The sequence below is a fragment of the Netta rufina genome (genome assembly GCF_964035555.1).
Source record: "Netta rufina genome assembly, chromosome: 18".
In the NCBI taxonomy this organism is placed as follows: Eukaryota; Metazoa; Chordata; class Aves; order Anseriformes; family Anatidae; genus Netta; species Netta rufina.
In genome coordinates this window covers 11519553-11534766 of record NC_140142.1, presented here as the reverse complement: position 1 = coordinate 11534766, position 15214 = coordinate 11519553, and the positions used below count along the sequence as shown (strand labels likewise).

The following is a 15214-nucleotide window of genomic DNA, read 5'->3' as shown; positions in this document are numbered from 1 at the left end:
AAGGAAGAGAAGGGCTAAAAGGGAAAAAACAGGAAGGAGAACACCAGCTCCAGACTGACCTATAGTAACCTTTTTCTCATTAAGTGTCATTAGCACATTAAAAATCACACCTGTCAAAATGCTAATCTATGCTAATGTGGGATTCGGTGTGTGTCCCCCCTCTCCTGTTCCCCCTCCCCCCCGGTATTCCTCTGTAATGCACAAGCTCAGTGGAGATAAGTTAGGTGAGCTGTAATAACCAATCCAAAGGAGCCAAAGAGAGAGTTTTCACAAGTTTCCTGTGTATAAATGACGGTGATTCGAGTCAGAGGTGTGCTTGCTTTGCGAAAGATGGCCAAGTACCTGACTCTGCAGAGTTCTATAAGTAATTATACAATTAAAAGACCTTCGTGTGCATTCCGACTCTGGGTGCTTATTGGCGCGGTGCACTCTGCACGAACCTGCGGACAACATCTGTACTCAGTGTCATGCCTACAGACAACCCTCTGCTGTTTATTTATTCCTGCATATTTTTCTGTGCATTCAACACAACCCCTTTGGCACAACTAGTTAACCACGTAGCTGCCAGTCCACCACTCAGTTGCACTTGTGAAGAGGAAAAGCTATTTCCGTCTACTGTAGGAGCACATCCTCTAAATGCAAGCTTCACTCAGCTGGTCATTTACTGCAGGACAAGATTTGAAAACTGTTGTTGAGTTCTGGGTTTCCTGCTTACAGGAAAAATTAAGTGCTAGATCGCCCTCTACTCCGCTTTGTCTGCTGCATTTAATGGAGATTAAACTGATTTCGTTTGCTCCTCCGTTTATGGACAATGAGCTGAAGGAACAGGTACAGCACATTAGCCTGGAATGCCTTCCCTCCCAACCAAAGTAAACTGGAGCTGTAACTAACACAAGCAAAAGCAAGGCTTCTGTGTTTTCAGCTGAATAAAGTTCCAAAAAAATCATCCTCTGGGATTTGAAGCTTACTTCACATGACATGCCAACGACTCTTTTCCCTCTATTGTAAAGCGGATCCCTGCTGTTAGTTGCTCTAGAAGCAAAGGAATCGTCAGTTTGGTTAACAAATAGCCGCTTCTGCAAACGAGAAGTGTTGTGCTGTCTCTTCCCTTTGAATGACTCCACACTTCTCATCAGCTACTGGATTGCTGACCTAGAATCAGAGAACATCCCAAGGTGGAAAGGACTCCCAATAATCACCAAGTCCAACTTGTGGCTCCACACAGGACCACCCCAAACTGAGACCCGATGTCTGAGAGCATTGTTCAACACTTGTTGACCTCCGTCAGGCTCGGTGCCATGAGCAGTGCCCTGGGCAGCTGTCTCAGTAGCCAGCCACCCCCTCAGCGCAGCACCTGAGGCGCACGGGGCTCGGCGGGGCGGCCCGGGAGGGGAGGACGGCGGGGTGAAGTGGCAGCTCCCTCAGAGCCGTCTCCCCGCCGCCTCGGCCGCATGTCAGGGCTTTTTCGTGTCGGGGCTTTTTCGTGTTGCGCCCTCGGGCTCTCGCCGTGGGTGAGATGCTGCTCCCCAGCGTGGACCCCTTGCGCACGGGGCCTGCCCGCGGCGGCGGCGGGAGGGAAACCCCAACCCCAAAGCCCTCCCGGCAGGGAGAGCTCGGGGTGAGGGCCGATCCAGCACCGACAGTAAACACACGCCGGAGGAAACGCTCTGGTTTTAGCCGTGAGCAGCGCGGCCAGAAAAGGCGTCACGCTGGAGCTCCGAGTTCGGCGGCGTTCCGAGGCCGTTGTGGCGGTTGTGGAGACGGCCCCGGCTGAGGTGGCTGCTGCTGTCGCTGCTGTCCCCTCTGTCCCTGCTGTTGCTGCTGTTCCCGGACCTTGGAGACCCCCGGCGGCTCCCTGTGCCAGGCCCTGTGGCCCCGGGGAGCTGCCCGCCGCCTCGTCGGCCAGCCCGGCAGCAATCCTGCCAGCATAGAATAGCCCACTGCGTTTCAGGGTAAAGTGACGATTAATTTCTATTTCCTGGCCTGGGTGCTGCTTTCTTCTTTAAGGAAGTTTCAAGGTTAAAGGTTCAACTCAGTTATGTCAGGGTTCAACTCCGTTTCGTGAAGGGGCTCTTGTACGAAAGCTTAAGCTGGGATTGACTCTCTGCTAAGCGGAGGCCAAACGTGGACCTACTGAGAAGCAGGTCCTAAGTGATAACATTTTCTAAAGAGACTGCTAAACACATCTGAACAGTGCTGCTGCAGAACTCTGAATGGGGGGATAGCAACTGTCTTAACTGATCTGGAATCTTGAATTTACTTTTCAATGGACAAGAGGTGTGTCTCTCAAGGCAAACAAAGAGAGGAGTAACACCCTCTCTTGTCACTCATGTCAACATAAATTTATGCTCAGAGCGTAGGTGTAGGAACAGCATCGGTATGTATATGGAACATCGGGAGAGGAAGCTCTATCGGTATTTACAGTTTTTCTACTACCTTGCCAGAGAGACGTCATCTCCAAATGAGAAATGGATGTATTTTGAAACAGTGGTGGTGGATCGGATTTCTTCTTTCTAGTGTTAATAGTTGCTCTTGAATCGTACTTAATACCTGGTAACACCTCAATCAGTTGTCAAAAATAAACTTAAAAATGTGTAAGGCTTATCTCATTGGTCAGTATAAAGATCAAGGTCTTCCCTTCCCTTCCCTTCCCTTCCCTTCCCTTCCCTTCCCTTCCCTTCCCTTCCCTTCCCTTCCCTTCCCTTCCCTTCCCTTCCCTTCCCTTCCCTTCCCTTCCCTTCCCTTCCCTTCCCTTCCCTTCCCTTCCCTTCCCTTCCCTTCCCTTCCCTTCCCTTCCCTTCCCTTCCCTTCCCTTCCCTTCCCTTCCCTTCCCTTCCCTTCCCTTTTTTTCTTCTTTCCTTTCCTTTCCTTTCCTTTCCTTTCCTTTCCTTTCCTTTCCTTTCCTTTCCTTTCCTTTCCTTTCCTTTCCTTTCCTTTCCTTTCCTTTCCTTTCCTTTCCTTTCCTTTCCTTTCCTTTCCTTTCCTTTCCTTTCCTTTCCTTTCCTTTCCTTTCCCCCCAGTATTGTTTTTCCGTTCTCCTTCTCACTGCAGTCTTGATTTTGTTTCTTGTCCCTTAAGTATGTTTCCAATGTGTTGCTGAAACATTTTCCCTTTCAATCCTAAAAAAGGAGCTGTCACTGGTGAAGATCAGAGCTTATCCCTGAGCCCAGGAGCTGTCACCTTAGTCTTCCAATCGGACAAGGACGACTTCATTTCTCATGTAAATGCATTTGTCAGGTTTGCGTATTGTTTTTTCAGGAATGGAAAGTGTGTATAGAATGGATTTAAAATCAATTTTAAATGTAAAATGTCAAGGCAAAAAAGTTCTAATTACAACCTCTGCACACAATTTGCCAGCTGTGGGACTAGGAGTTTTCTTATTTACTGTGTTTTGTTTAACGTGTCTGAAGTTTAATGGACAGCAATCAAGGCGTGCTAGAAATCTGAAAGCACTTTATGCTTTGTTCTCTCCGTCATTTTGGTATAACAAACTAGCTTATGTTTTAAACCCTCCATGAGGTTAGTGGTTTCCCTAAAGGTAACAAGTCCCTGTGTGCTACAGTAAGACAGTAACAAAACATGAAGTATAGAAGTTCATCCTGTCATTATTCAGCTTCTGCCTATGGACAGACAACTACGCTTATTTAAAGCGGTATCACCTTGAAACCTAATCAGCATTTTAAAAAGGACTTTGTAGCAGTTACTGGCCTTTGTCCTGGAGGGCTGAGGTTTGTTTTGTTTTGTTTTACATTCAGCATTTCCATTTCTAGCTTACATTCCCCTGTTGTTTTGCATGAGGAAAACATGCAACTTTAGAAAGGAGAACGGAAAGAGCTGCTTTTTAGTCTAACTTTTCAGTTTGTCGTAGGAGTTTTAAATGTGGTAGGAGTAAAACACCAGAAGTACTGCTGCCAAAGTTATATTCAAACTCGTCTTTCTTGGAGAAGCAGAAGAAGCCCAGGGAGAAATAAATTTGCAAACATGCTCTTCATGCTCTCCTTTCCCAAGATTTCTCTGAGATATAGCCCATCCTCTGTGGGTTTTGAGGTATATGGTTCCCAGGAGTGAAAAGGAGGGCCAAACATCTCTCCTCTTGGATCTCAACATGCCAGGGCTTTAGTGTACTGCCACTTACGGCTCCGCTTTTTCACCTGGAAAAAGCAACCGCATGATGTAGACTGAGGAGCCCTCACAAATTAACTTGCCATCACCAAGTGACGCCCAGAAAAGGTGTATTTAAAAGCTAGGCTCATTATAGAATCACAACAAACCCCTCATGACTGGTGCAGTAGACAGTGAGGTAGAGGGCGAGCCCTGGAAAGACAGAAGAAAAGTAGCAGTGAGTTCTGGGTACCTTTGTGTAGACGAAACAGAAAAACGCAGGCAGTGAAGTAATAGTGTTCCGTTACTAATGCCAGCAATAGATAATTGCAACAATTATCTATTAGATCATAGGTACTAATTAACAGAAAATTGCGCAACTCCGGAAATCAATAAATAACTGATTCCCCTCAGAGAATGTCTTCTACATTTTTATATTAAAAAGACTCCAGAGTTGTAATGGATTAAAATCCTACGGAAGGGAAAGAAATGGCATCAGCCACTAGTTCTGCAGAAGCGAAAAGTAATACTGATAGAGTTTAGATGGAAATTTTCACTTTGTGTGTTTAGTTTGGGGATTCTTTTTAAATCATTCATACCAGCGATTTAGTTCTTAAGGCTGTTTCTTTGAGATTAAGTGACAGGACTTCTGTTACTCTTTTCTTCTTGGAATTCTTCTTGATAGTCTTACGTCAACCAGAACTTCTGTCTCTGTTGCAGATGTGAACAATGACCGTAGCTAAGAAGCCCAAATCTTCAAAGCCTAAAAAGCCCTCTTCAAGGCGGTCTGGCAAATCCAAGAAACCAAGTACTAAAATACTGATGTCACGCACCGCCAACTGGGGCCGGATAGTGCCTGCAGAAGATTCAAGCCAAGTCTCTGTGGCCCAAGGACGTGGAGGTGCTATTTACTGTAGATCATCTGAAAAATCTAAGGCTTTTGCCCCAAGAGATCTAAGTAAGTGTGCGTTTTATCCTGCCTCCATTTTCTTCAAAGCAAAAGTAGAAAATGCAGTTCTTACTTGTTGCACTGATAGAGAAGGGGACTACTGTGAACAAAGACTTCAAAAGCGAATCCCCTAAGGCAACTGAAGTGACTGATGTTACAGAAATTAATTTTGATATATTTACAGTCAACAGAGAAATATGGGGAGCTTTTTGTAATGCACAGATTCCTCCATGTCTTTTCTGTTTTGCAAAGAAAAGTGTTTGATTGTTGCTATTCACAGCTTCCATTTTTCACAGGTTTTTTGAATGATAACATTGCTCAGGAAAAGATCTGGTATCTGTAGGGGTACTGTCATTCCTAGTTCCTAGTTTTTACGTTTTTACCATATAATTTCAAGTCTAAGTTTGTGGTTTAAGTTATAATAAGGAAAAAAACAGTAGTTGAGTTAATCAGGTTAAAGATTATAGATGGAGAGGAACTTGGCATTAGGTGCTACAAACAGAATGGCAGTTAGCCTTGCCTTAGAAAAATTAAAATGGTTGACTAAAGTTGTTTGTTTTTTGTTTTTTTTTTTCCCCAAAACATTGTGTTGACCAGCCAATTTGAATTTGGTGGTATTAAAGCTGTCTGCAATAAGTTTTTCTGGTTTGGATTGTAGCTAGCCCCTGTAGGTGCTCCTGCAGAATAGTATTTTTTTAAATACCTTTCTTAGAAACAAACAAACAAGATCTCTTTTTAAATTTAACTTTCTTGCAGTCGTTAATGATGGAATTGCTCCACCACAGAGCATTCTTTTTCCACCTGAGAAGATTTGTATGGATTGGCGAGAAACACAAAGTGTTGGAGTTGGCCTGTACAATCTTGGCAACACATGTTTTCTTAATGCTACTCTACAGTGTTTGACCTACACACCCCCACTTGCCAATTACATGCTTTCTCTTGAGCACAGCCAGTCATGTGAGTACTTTCTAACAGTATTTTGAATCTGTTGGATAGCTCTGAAGGTGAAAGAACAGCAGTGATTCTGTGAGATAAGCTTATTTGCCTGATTTTACCTGTAGAAGCTGGCTTTGAGCACTGTATTAGCAGTGGGCTCCGAATAGCATATGGAGTGCAATTAATGCACCATGGTTTATTTAGTTATTTATTTGATTGTTTGTTTGTTTGTTTATTAAAGGATCATTTATTGCTTCATGGGAATAATGAAGTGCATTGGACAGTAATGCATTTAGTAGTAATTTTAGAGAGTAATACATTTTGCAGGCTGTGGAGTTCACATTCCTGTCAGCCTTTACAACTGCGACTTTGCAGTAGTCTTTTAGATTTCTCATCACAACATGCATTTGAATACAGGCTTAGTGGATATTTTTATTCTGTAAAGTTGTGTGAAATGAAATGTTACAAGACTGTTGGGACATTGGCATCTTGGGAGAATAGAATGTAGCAAGGAGAGTGGATATTGTATCTATAGTTTAAATTGTACGTAGATGTTTGTAGTTGTGGATATTTCGCTGGACTGGGATGCTTTGTTCTTTCACTCTTCAGGTCGTGAACAAGATTTTTGCATGATGTGCACGATGGAGACTCACATTAACCAGGCCCTGCGTTGCACTGTTGATGCCATCGAGCCTACGCATGTTATCAGTAATCTCAGTCGTAAGTGGCTTCAGATGTGTTTCTTTTCGATAGCTTGTAATCTTCAAATAATCATTTGATGTGTCTAAGTGGTTTTAACACTCAAATGAAGAGAGATTTTAGAAATACAAGAACGATTTCATTTTTAAATGAGGTCAATACTATCATCTTCTTATTTAGGAATAGGACAACATTTCCGTTTTGGCAGTCAAGAAGACGCACACGAGTTCTTGCGCTATACTGTTGATGCTATGCAGGAAGCGTGCTTGAACGGAAGCACCGAGTAAGCATAAACAAGTTCACTTTCATACATTCTCTAGCACCTTCTAGTCCTTTATTTACTCTCAGAAATGATCTCTAGCACCTTTTAGTGCCTTATTTACTATCAGCAACGAAAGTCTACATCATCCTTGGTTTTCATCAAACTCTTTGAAGAGTTAACTCTGTGCCTTAAATCTTCTGAGGTCTGATTATAATTTATTTCCAGATTGGACAGATCTTCTCAAGCTACCACCATCATTCATCAAATATTTGGAGGATTTCTAAGATCGAGAGGTACTTGAAAAAATATTCCTGTCCTTAGAACTGATCTGTGTCTTTTGTCGGTAGTAAAGCAGTCTGTAGTTTGTCTAAAGTAGTATCTGTCAACAACTTGAATTTGGACAGTTAGTCTCCTTCACATAATGTTAAGCATTTATATTTTGCTTCCAGTGAAGTGCTTGAATTGCAAAGCAGTTTCGGATACGTATGAGGCATTTCTTGATATCACTTTGGATATAAAGGTAAGATGTTTTCTAAATATAATTCATGATGTTTAAGTACATGCATGACTTTCTAAATTAAACTTGTTTAACTTAAAGAAACAAACCACATATAATGTTAAAACATAAGAGCTTGGTGGTGCTAAGGAAGTGGATTGGACTTTGTCCTTCCGTGGAACCCATGTAAATAGTCTCCACATTTGCATTGGGTTTAAGGGGAAAGAATTCTCTTTCTGCAAAAATTATAATGCTGTCATACTTCTTTGTTGTTCTACCTCAATATACATCTAATTGTTAGACTGATGAATTTGTCCCCAGTATTGATGACAAAGCACACTATAGATGCTGTCTAGGCAACTGGAAAAGTATTTGTTCCAAAGTCAAATGCCTTCCAGGTGAGGTCAATGCTGAGCATGCTCTTTCTGCCTCCTTCTTCACAGTAGATCGCTTGAGTATGTTAGTAAGATTCTCTTATAAACTACTAGTATGTCTGTGGAATTCTGAATTACGGTGACTTTACGCTCTTCTTTCTCACTGCTCTAGGCAGTTTCATCTGTTAGCAGAGCTCTGGAACTCTTTGTGAAACCTGAAGAGCTGGATGGAGAGAATTGCTATAAATGTAGCGAGTAAGATTTTGACGTCAGTTTTCTATGTTGCATGACTCTGTTGGACTACCTCTAAACTTTGGATCTACTTACAAGTTTTGTGGAAGTTTATAAAAGACTTGGATTTTTGTTTCTTTGGAGGGGGGAAGTCTTGTTCATAGGCATTCCCTATGGGTTTGCAATTCTCTGGCTTGTATTTTGCCATCAGAATTCAAAAAGAGCTACTTTTGTTCTTTCTATTTATTAGCTCTCGACAGTACTTTTCTTGATGTAAACTGCCCAGTTTCCGTTGTTCTCTGGGCTAGTGGCTGATTTTTACTGCTTACACCGTAGGTCCTACCTTGGAGCGGGCAATGTGTCAAACTGAACTATTTTGTTTCAAAGGATGGCAGATGGTTTCAGTGTCTTTCCAGACAAGCTCAGTACATGAAGACTTCCTACTGTTAAATGTTTCCCTCCTGTAGAATGACCATGTGCTTCTGTTGTATTTTTGATGTTGATAGTCGACCTATGTTGGAGATTATTTGCAATTTCTAGTCCTGGGGACCAAGGCTCTCTCGTTCCGCTTTCAGTATTTGTATTTCCCTTGAAAGCTGAAAGAATGTATCCAGGACTGGAGTTCAAATAGCCACTTTTGTAGACCAAGAAATGGTACCTTGCCATCCAACCTGGTAATACCCTTTCGTGAGAGATTCCTGTTCCCGCTATGCTCTGAGTTGTTGGGAAAATTTACCTTCTTCTCTGTATTAACAAACCTGACACGCAGTGCATGGGTTTATGAAAAGAAAAAAGACCAACCTATTATGCAAGTAAATATCATTCAAATAGCATAGGCATGCGTGAGACATTAAAAGGAGTTTGTTTTGGGGGCGAAAAAAGAAGATGCCTTCAAACACTTATCTCTGCTTGTTTTTAAGGTGTAAAAAGATGGTTCCTGCGTCCAAGAGATTTACCATACACCGTTCTTCCAAGGTTCTCACAATATCACTGAAAAGATTTGCAGATTTCACAGGTGGAAAGATCAACAAGGTATATTTACCACTGTAATGCAACTATATCATTGTGTAATGGGACATCCCCCAAAGCTGAAAGTTGTTAATATTTTCAGACAATAATTGTAGACTAACGACTATGGCTTATTCTTTCTCTTAATATCAATAAAGTTCCCGCTTGACAAGAAGCATATGCTTTCCTCTGAGAAGGCTGATTCATCAGGAAACAGTTCTCTGCAACTTCTAGTCTTAACCGTTGTTTATGGGAAGACTTATTTGTAGTGAATCAAGAAATATATTCTAGAAATATATTCTAGAAATAAATTCTAGTCTGTGTTTTTTGGAAGTGTTTTTCTCCGGCTAGTCCACGAAGTACTCTGGGATAATTTTTCTATCTTCTTGGTGTCTCTTTAGGAGGTGAAATATCCGGAGTATTTGGACCTGAGAGCCTACATGTCGCAGTCAATGGGAGAACCACTGCTCTATGCCTTATACGCGGTGCTGGTACATCACGGTGTCAGCTGTCACTCAGGACACTATATATGCTATGTAAAGGTAGAAGTCAACAGCATTTCTAACAGGGTAAAGGTTGTGCTGGCAAACCAATTAAAGCATGACTAGCAGCTACTGTTTCTAGGGAAAAAGATTTCATTATATTTTTATTTGACATGTGTGTATTTTGTTCCTATCCGTGATTTCAATTGGAAAACGTGCAATTCACCTAAAGAAATCGTTGTCTTTATTTGCAGGCTGGTAATGGACTTTGGTATCAGATGAATGATGCTAAAGTAGTGCGTACTGACATTAAAAGAGTTCTTGGTCAGCAAGCTTACGTACTTTTTTATATCAGGTAATAACAAATCTTAAAATGTGTTCAGAAGAGATTTACTTTCCTGTTATTGATATTTTTCTGTTTCGCAAGTGTTTTTCTTGCTATCCCAGGAGAAGATTATTATTTGTCTAATTCAGTTCTGTCTAACCTGAAATTCTCTGTGTCGTTTATTATCTTTTGTTGCTTGGCCTTAAACTGCAGCACTTGTGTAAATTGCTATCTATGTGTTATCTGTAGCTGGCTAATTTAGAGAAGGAGAGAAATGAAGGTCATCTGTGGTGTAAGAATGAATTCTTGCTGTGCAAGTGATAGTCTTAGTAGGAAGACTGTTCTCTACTTTTCAGTCTGTAGTCTTGGCGAAACCTTCTGTAGAGAAGGCTTCCATATCGTATGAGCTGTTCCTCTAAAATGATAGGATGGGATTTAATCCAAGAGTAGGCTGAAAGAAAAACTAAACTACGATCACTGCTCTTTTCTGAAGGCGCTATGATTTGACACTTGGAGAACGTGCGTTTTACTTGCCAGCACCATCTTATCCCTGTTCATTCCCTCCGGGTCAGCAGGGGGCTAATAGTAAGCAGGCTGGATTTATGGGACCACGACTTCTTCCTCATATGATTAAGGTAATTCAGGGAAGCGGGAGGGCAGATAACGGCACCAAACTGCTAGTGGGTGTGGGGTTTGGTGTGGGGTTTTTTGTTTGGTTTTCGGCATCTGAGTTTTGTTTTCCTTCCCACGCCGCAGCTTTCTTCACAGCCCTCATGCTACAGCCAGAGTCATTCAAACAGTGGTTACTGCTAAATTGTGCAGCCATGCGACTCCATTACTTTATAGCTCCAAGACAGCTTTCTAAAGCACAGAGAGCTACGCTCTTTGACTATTTAAGCAGAGTGTACTAATCCTCAAATCATTTAAAAGAGGACTTGTTTTTCCTATCCTCGTCACTTTAGCTAAGACAGGGAAAACTCATTGTCTTATTCCTGAGCACCAGAACGATTACTTCAGGCTTTTCAGGGTATGTTCAAAGGGGAAAATAAATATATTTGGGAATAGCAGCAGGTAATGTTAAGTTGCTTGGCTGGTTTTCAAAGATGATGTTAATTTGATACCAATCTGCAGTAAACCAAAAGCAGGAATTGAATACGCTTATTGGACTTGCATTTATCCTTAAAGGGCAGTGTGTTTTTCTTTTTAGGTGTTAAGACCATTTGTAGAAACACTCAGTAGGAGAGTTTTGTGTTTCAAAATGTTACATGCAGTGTTTGCGTTAATCCATCTTGCAATTTCTTCTTTTTAAATACAGAATTCAAGCCGTTTAAATGGAAATGGATCCATAAAAGAGGACGCAAAGACCACTGGTATCACCCTAAAAAGGCCATCTTCAGCACCACCAATGGCCTGTGTTCAAAACCAGGCAATTACCAGGCCTTCAATGACTGATACGTCAAGAAAACAGAAGATCACCATCAGTATTCACAATAAATTGCCTGCTCGTCAGACTGTGTCACAGCCTGACTTTCTTAGCAGTGCTGTGGAGGATGAAGATCTCTACCAGGCTGTTCCTTCATCCACAATTACAAATTCGGTAATGCAAATGAAGCAAATGCAAACAAACAAAAAAGTTTCTGATGAAATTTTTGTGGAGCCAACAGTGAATGAAAATCCTAAACTCAGCTCTGATAACACAGTCCCTTATGGTGCAGAATCTTCAGGAAAATCTGAGGAGGAGTCAAAGGGCTTATTTCAAAGGAATTTGAAATGCAATGCAATGTCCTCTAATGGAATTTTGGTTGGAAAGGTAGTCCGTACATTGCAGCATTCCAGTTCTTCCTGTCAGAATGCTGACAAAGGAAGATCCCAGCATGAGCTGCCAAAAAGAGATTCACTAAATGGTGCTATTAGGCTAGTTAATGAATCTAAAGAAAACGGACTGAAACTTGATGATTCCACTTGCCGAGTTGAACCTGTTAAACCTTCTGAGATGTTCTTTTCTAAAACAAATGGATTGCTTGAAACATAGATTTGCTCCATCGAGAATTTCTCACCTACGATGTATTCGGGAGTGTTTATTGTGTTCCTAATTCAGGTGAAATACTGAGAAAACACAGCACACATGTGATCGTAAGACTTTGTGGTATTATCCCCTTAGAATTTGCAGACCTGAGCTTACATTAGAACTTGTCAACTTAAGCTCAGCTGAGATAAAAATTCCTAAGTTTCATAAAGTAGATTTTGGGGGGTGAGTCGGGGTTATCTTTGAAGTGTAGATAATGCATACAACTCACAGCGGTCTTGCTTACCATTTAATGGAGAAATTCTGACAAGACTAGTCCTCAGTACTACTACAAATAGTATTTTTTTGTCTGCTGACTTGTGCGTTTTAATTGCAGATGCCTGGAGCTATGCCTTCAGTCAATCGAGAAGTCATCACGGAGTCCCTCACAGCCAGCCAGCTGAACAGCTTGTCAGAGGAAATGAGGTAAAATGAGCACAGTCTGATTAAGACAAGACTTTATGGAAGTTCGTTACAGTTTTATCTGTCTACTAATAGTATTTAATGGAAGGATTTAAATTAGTACAATTCCATACTGTGTGTCCAGTGTCACGAACAGAACTAATGATCAGCACTGAGCATATCACTCTGATGCAGGTTGGTGCCTCAAGGAGAACTTGTGTTCCTTTATAGAATGTTTTTCCGTTTTTCTCCACTGTCTGGAGAAACATTGGCTGTTCCCTGCTCGCCCCTATGCCTTTTTTCTCAGAGCAGCAGGTGGAGGGAGACAGATGCGTTTGCTTTTTTAGTGCAATGGCTTCAGAAGCAAGAGGGGAAAAAGCACTTTCTCTGGGAGCTGAAGAAGGTGTCCTAATCACAGGAGAGGTTTCTAAATGGCATATCTTTGCGAGGGTTCCTGTAGTCCAGAGGTTTTTGTTTGTTTGTTTGTTTGCCTTTGGAAGGTTTTACTCTTAATATTCACGTCCTTCAGCAGAAGTGAGAAATGGGTTTTTATTTTATGCAGTGTTGCGGAACCTCCGAAATCTCCTGGGAATGATGAATACCTCGCCCAGTACCAATGTGATGACCGTGGAGACAAGGAGAAACAAAGAAGATCAAAAGAACGTGACCTCGTTTCAAAAGAAAATGTTTTGTACGGCAAAGAGTCTTGTGAGCCTGGTGAGAAATTGCGGCAAACTTCCTCTCTCAAGTCTGACACTGAATGTAGCTCTAACAATCTTTCCTCCTTAGCTATTGCAGATAGACGCCAAGATACAAAGGACAAGACTAAAACCACTGACAAAGAGCATTACCGAAGAAAGAGGGAACATGCTCCTAGTGAAGAGAAGGAGAGTCAAAAAGCAGGTCCTTCCAGCAAGAGGAGGTGTTCTCAGAGCGTGGAATTTGTTGAGCAAAAGAGTCACAAGCAGGAGTACTGGGAGGGAAACAGGTACAGATCTTTCCCTCGTGAAAGAAACAGCCCTGAGAATGGCAGAAGAGCAGTCAAATATTCAAAGTACAGATCTGGCAGCGGAGGAAGATCAGAACAAGGTAGCAATAGGTACTACCGATCCAAAGGGGAAAGAAGTTGGAGCAGAGAAAGATACTATCGAGACGAAGCACGGAGATGGGAAAGATGTAGCTATTACAAGGATTACTATTCACCTCATGCGACAGGAGACAGTAGAGAGAGAAAGTTCTCTCACGGCGATGCAGCCTTTGACAGATTGACTGCAACTTACTACAGCAGGTCACATAAGCATTATCATTACAAAAGCGGATGGCCTCACGGTTCCCTCTTGAGAGAGGAAGATGTACGTCGCTTTAGCACACCCCGAGCAGACTTGCATCGTTGCTCGGTACCTCAGCAACATTCCAGAAGACATTCTCGTGAAAGACATGCGCTTCCACCTGTGTCAGCTCATTTGGAGAACTGTCGCCAGAAAAATGAAACAGAAGGAAACAGAAAAAGAAAATATACCCATGCAGAAGGTAGTGAAAGTGAAATAGAAAGGAAAGACAGAAAGATAGAAAAGGAGCTTGTAGGTGGTGAAAAAAATGCAAAAATATCACAAGTTCTGGAAGAAAAAGAAGTCTAAGGATAAACATGGAGAGAAGGATTCCAAGTAAGCAAGGATTCCAGCATACTCCGCATTTTTTATCCTAAGTCTTTTCTGGGTGCTTCTCATGTCTTCCTTTTTTTTTTTTTTTTTTTTTTTCTGGTAGTTTCTAAGTTATTTAGATAGCATCAGCTGGCTGGGGATCATGTTGTTAGGTTGATCAGTGAAGACAGGAAAGCTCTTGCTGAATTGTGTCAGAGCACTAGCTTTGGACCACATAGTTTGAATCAAATCCGTACACCATTCCAGATTAGGTTAAAAGATTTTTTCTGCTTGCACATACTCCAGAGCTAGCCGTTGTTAATGATCTGTGTACAAACCAGGACCTATGGTCCTTCAATCTGACGGCTTAAGTTTGCTGCATCTAAAGTAAGTTGCGTGTGCACAAAGCACCACAAAATAGCTGACATGCTGCAAATCATCACCTGTGGTAAAATAAATCAAGTTTCACATAGGCAACAAGTGCCACATCTTTTTTTCCCTTTTTAACTTGCATGTTTCTTTCAGACTTCATGATTTGTGTTTCTGTGCGCTCCACTTTGACAATGCCAATCGCAAGCGTAAGAAAAAGAAGAAAAAGGAGAAGAAAAAGAAGAAAAAGGAGAAACACCAGGAAAGCGAAAGGCTCCTTGGAACAGTTAGATCCTCGTTTCCAGAAGATAACGCGGGAGAAGAAGGAAGAATCCCATCCTCCAGATGGCTCTTCATGTCAGTAATGCAGAAGTGAGAGCAGTAAACAACCTTACAAGGAAGGGAAGACTTCCAGTGCAGGCGAAAGCAAGAAATACTGCTCCATTGCATCCAACGACTATACTAAAGGTAAGCGGCCGCAGCGTGTGTGAGGAATTCCTTTTATATTAATCTCGAGATTATTTCAAACAGTCTTGAAGTGCTTGATGACTTAACAGTCTGCAGATTTATTATCAAATCAAAAAAAAACCCCACTTGGTAGACTATTTTTTTCCCAGTTTTGAATGGCCACTAGGAAAGAAGGCCTGAAATAAAGAGGTTAAAGGCAAATGGTTTTCATTTGGTTTGATGATGAAGTGGCAAACAAGAGGAAGAGTTGCAAGCTCCTTTCTTAAATTCAGTCCAGCCAAGTAGGAAAAGTAAATGTGGACAGCTGTATCTTGGCAAAGAAGACAGTAGGGAGCAAGGAGGTTTAGCAGTCAAGATGGAAGGTGATGCCATGAGGCTTAGAGGCTAGTAATGTTCTAATGAACATG

General features: G+C 41.7%; 1 pseudogene across 1 annotated transcript; it reads left to right on the top strand.

Moving 5' to 3' along the window:
• The first annotated feature begins 4830 nt into the window (after positions 1-4830).
• Positions 4831-14058, top strand: LOC311216486 (ubiquitin carboxyl-terminal hydrolase 42-like; annotated as a pseudogene). Its single transcript has 14 exons — positions 4831-5059; positions 5807-6007; positions 6596-6706; positions 6866-6968; positions 7173-7240; positions 7397-7467; positions 7990-8072; positions 8969-9080; positions 9458-9598; positions 9793-9893; positions 10357-10498; positions 11179-11892; positions 12266-12354; positions 13364-14058. The product of its transcript is annotated as a ubiquitin carboxyl-terminal hydrolase 42-like (transcript).
• Positions 14059-15214: the final 1156 nt, after the last annotated feature.